The sequence below is a fragment of the Peromyscus maniculatus genome, chromosome 20 (genome assembly GCF_049852395.1).
Source record: "Peromyscus maniculatus bairdii isolate BWxNUB_F1_BW_parent chromosome 20, HU_Pman_BW_mat_3.1, whole genome shotgun sequence".
NCBI lineage: Eukaryota > Metazoa > Chordata > Mammalia > Rodentia > Cricetidae > Peromyscus > Peromyscus maniculatus.
Window position 1 is genome coordinate 47,904,319 of NC_134871.1, and position 4,716 is coordinate 47,909,034.

Here is a 4,716-nt window from a genome sequence, read left to right on the forward strand (position 1 = left end):
CCTCTGCCTCCAGCATGTGTGTGTGTGCACAGAGGCTGTGGGACCTTTGCCGCCCCCTCCTCTTCTTCCCCAGCACCAAGGTGCGTGCGCGGGGGGGGGGGGGGCGGGGAGAGGCGGGGATCAGTTTATTTCCTGTTCTGACACTTTGAAGCAATAATATAGCTCATGATCCAACTTGTGGCCAGAAAGCTGTCCTTCTGTGACTGTATCTACCATCCCTAACCCCTCCCTGGCCCTCTCCCCTCATCCAGGAAGAGTGAGCACTCAGTGGTCCCTAGAACCTTATCTTCAGGACACTGGGGGAGGTACCATGCTGAACAGAAGTTCCCCCCCAGGAGCTGGGCTTTCTCTGGGCTTCTTTGGGGGCAGGGGTAGGGGCTAGGCTGAGTTGATTCTGCTACACCCAGGGGAAGACAGAATTTTCCAGAAGCCAGCTCTATCTACAGATAGAGTGGCTGACATGGAAGAGAGGTAGTGATCCCACTGCCTCTGGAGGGATGCAAGCACAGACTGGCTCAGGGACCAGTGTGGAGCAGGATGGTGTAACCTTTGCTGACGGCCCTCCTACAGATGTTTATAAAGTGTCCCTGCTGAACCAGGCCCTGTTTCAGGCACTGGCAGGCCAAGCCAGAATCCCTGCCACCTGGGCTCATGGTTCAGTGCTCCTGAGTCCTAAGGCCACTTCCTGCCTCCGTTACCCAGCCCCTACCTAAAATCCCACCTTTACAGCCTTCCTTGAGGATCCTTGTGGCTGAACCAGCTCAGCTTACCTATACTTTCCTTCTTTTGATCCATGTACTAAGTGCTTACTGTGTACCAAGGTCTCTGTAACAGAGCCAGGGGGCCAAGGAGCCCTGTGACCACGGTCACAGCCTTGACCTCAAAACAAGTTCAAGTCTGGAGGCTGGAGAGATGGCTCAGCAATTAAGAGCACTTGCTGCCCTTCCCGGAGGACCCAAGTCCGGGTTCCAGCACCCACATCAGGCAGCTCACACCACCTGTAACTTGGGGGACCCAACCTCTTCTTCTGGCCTTTACAGGTGTACAGTAAACACACACATACACAAGCATGCACACACATGCATGAATGTGCACACATGTACATATAATAAATAATAATAAATAATTTTTAAAAAATAGCATGCTGAGTGTAGTGGTACACACCTTTAGTTCCAGCACTTGGGAGGCAAAGGCAGGTGGATTTCTGTGAGTTCAAGGCCAGCCTGATCTACACAGCAAGTTTCAGTCCAGCCAGAACTACATAGTAAGATGGCCAAACAAACAAACAAACAAACAAAAACAACAACAACAACAAAACCTTTCTTTCTAATGGGAGAGACAGGTGAGACCCATCCCAGACTGGTTTGTGCAGGGGACATGCAGAACTGGGCTGAGCCGATGAACAGTGCAAGAGGAGGGTGTCTAGGCCAGGCGGCCAGGCCTGTACTACAGTCTTGAGTTCATCCTGCCAGACTGTGAGGTCCATGCAGGTCTGATTATTCACTTGCTGAGCACCTGGCACACACTGGGGTCATAATAATTGTTAGTTTGACCGAAGTTACCTGATAAAAAACCAAACCAAACAACAACAACAAAAAAAAAAAAAAACAAATCCCACAAAACTCGGGGCCTCAGCATCAATAGGTTCCAGGGTCTAGTGGCCTCTGTGACTGTGAGACCAAGAAGACAGGTATTTCGAGGGACAGGAGAGGGTGCAGGACCACATCACTCCAGTACTTTGGGAGGTCCCTCTGACTCTGGTCCCGACCTCCCTCGTGGGTGGGTGGCTGCTGTTTCTTTGTAAATCGGGCCAGCAGGGGGCGCTCACCACACACAGATGAGCACTTTCCTCCTCATGGAGGAACAGAGCCTGGACCCATGACCAGCACAGAACCTGGTGCGGGCATCCGTGAATCCGGGAGACACCTGGTTGACTGGGGCCTGTGGCCGTAAGCAGCCCTGTAAGGGCCTCCTCCTCCTCCCTTACAGGGACCACATGCTCCTGCTTCTCCCACCCTCTATCCGGCTGTGTACCTCAGAACAGGCTGCTGCCTCTTTGGATTAGATTTTCCTCCCTGAGAATGCTTTTAATGGCACTAACCTTTAGTGGAGATGTCTACAGGCAAGGGGGTCTCAGGCATGGACCCGGTGTGGCTCCTGCCCTAGGCTGGAGCAACAGGAGCAGGGTGACAGCAGGTCTCCAAATGCCACTTACTGTGAGAGGCTGCAGAGGCAGCCACGAGAGCCACTCAGGAGGCCTGGGTTCAAGGGCTGACTCTCTCTGCATCTGAAGTAATTTCTTCAGCATTCAGAGCCTCAGACTGCCCACCTGTAAAATGGGAATGATTAAGTATGTATGAAATGCTTAGGCCCGTGGGGCCAGCAAAGTGGCGTCACCGGTAAAAGCACTTGCCACTGAGCCTGAGGATCTGAGTTAGATCCCGGGGACCCACACTGTGGAAGGACAGAGCCAACTCCCGAAAGTTGTCCTCTGACCGCCGTATCTGTGCTGTGACACACATACGTGCATACATGTGCAAGTACACACACACACATGCGCACACACAGACACAGAAAGCTGAAGACAATGGTGTGCAGTTCCTTAGGGCTCTATTACATGCTGTTTATTGCAGTATCCTCACAAGGCACCCTGCCTAGATGCTGTCACAGGGAGACAAAGGGTCCCCGGGGGAGGGGAGACTCACCAAGGAAGGGAAGGAGGTCATCAGGAGGCTTCCTGAGAGAGGTGCCATGAAATACAAGCCCAGGAAAGGCCTAGGGTCCTCCAGCCAACCTGGCCTGTGAGAGACAGAATGAGGTAAGGTGTTTGGGGGAACTTCCCTGGGCCCCAGCACAAGCCCCTGTGGGCCGCCGAGAGGGCGCTGAGGTGGTGGTCAGGGTCAGGGCTGAGCTGCGGCGGATGTTGCTAATCCCAGCTGCCTCCATGCCAGGCGGCTCCTAGCTGCAGGAAGCACTGAAGGGCTCCAGGGCCGCAGCTGTTGAATGCAGGCCAGGCCAGCACGAGGAGGCCTCGCCCGGCCCAGAATGCCTGGGGAGAGAGAGAGGAAACGGCCAGGGGACCACTGCCAGGAACCTGGGGGCTGGAAGTCTCTGCAGTGCCCAGATGTCAGGCGACAGGAGACGGGGGCCAGGCAGCCTGGAGCTGGAGGCAGGTAGGAGAGAACTGGAGAAGTTGATTTATTAGGGACGATGAAAGAAGCTAAATGTGTTTGCCGCTCAGCGATGACTCAGGCATTCCCCAGGGGTTCCAGAGAAAGAGCATCAAAGAACCAACGGCAAGCTGCCTCCTACCAGGGCAGTGCCAAGTCCCTCCCCCCAAAGCAACACAAAACAGCCACTCTGGCCCACAAGGCCCGGGCACCAGCTGACCTCACCCAGAATGGCTGAAGAAAAGACCCCTCAGAGAGAGACAGGTCCAGTCCTGGATTTTCTCCAAACGTCTATGTGATCTTAGTCCGGTGGCTGACCCTCTCTGTTCCCACATCCACCAGAAAGCACTCATCTGCAACGGACCAGGTCCCACCCCCTTTCTCTCGTCCCATTGGCTTCTCCCAGAGGCTGAGGGATTTTTCCTTTACCAGAAAAGCTCCCAACAGCTCTCCAGGAGAGAAGCCAGACTCCACAGAACCTGGGAAAGAGGGGGTAGTTTTTGGTGCCAAGCTGCAGGCCTGGCGCTGGGACCCAGGTTGAACTGTGTGCAGCTAGAGGTCACTGGCGCTGGGACCCAGGTTGAACTGTGTGCAGCTAGAGGTCACAGAGATGACAGGACAAGAAGGGAGCAGGGAGTGTGTGGGGGGGGGAACATCCCCGCCTGCAGGAGTACTCTGGGAGGTGTGGGAGCCCCCCAAACAGCAGCTAGACACATGTGAGAAGTGGGGATCAGTTTGGTAGACAGCAGGGACCTACCCTGGAACAACAGGATATGGAAAGCAATGGAGAGGCCGTCTAGGGCATGCATGCGCAGCCTTAGACTGTGTCCAGAGCCCCTCCGAGGATACTCTATAAGGATGGATTAAGGAAGACATGGGGGAGTATGGGGAGGAGGGGACTGGCAGGTACGTAAGGAAGATGGCAGCTGGGTGGCAGCAGCCTAAATGTCAGGGGGCCTCCAGTCTCCCCCACAGCCTGGTACAGGGCCAGGCTCAGGATGAACGGGTCACAGTCTGCAGAGGGGGCTGCAGGACCCCCTATTGGGACCGTCATCTAGGCTAGACAGGAAACCCTCCCCTTCCTTTGCTATAGCCCCCCCCCCCCCCCCCCCCGCTTGTCCCTCCAACTAGTCCCCTCCTGATCCTGTCCGGTCTCCCTTTCTTGGCCACCCCGCCCTGGCCCGATGGCATATTGTAAGTAATTGCATACCTGGTCTCCAATCCCGGCTTCCCAATGGCCAACCGTGTGGCTCTGGGCCATGTCAACTCATCTGCTGCCACTGGGAGCCGGGGACTCCCAGCTGCAATCCTAGGACTGAGTGTACAGCTGACCTGCTGACTCAGGACAGCCCCAAGGAAGAAGTAGAGTTTCCATGGGTCTCAGAAGTCCCTGGGCCCTCCCAAGCCCACTGGCTTCTCTCAACTTGAAGGCTGTGGTGGAGTAGCCTTAACAACCCTGCCACTAATGACCCTAGAAAGGTCCCTTGATTTTCACTTTCTTGAGAGAACTGTTTTGTGGTTCGGGTTGCTTGAAACAGAGTCTAGG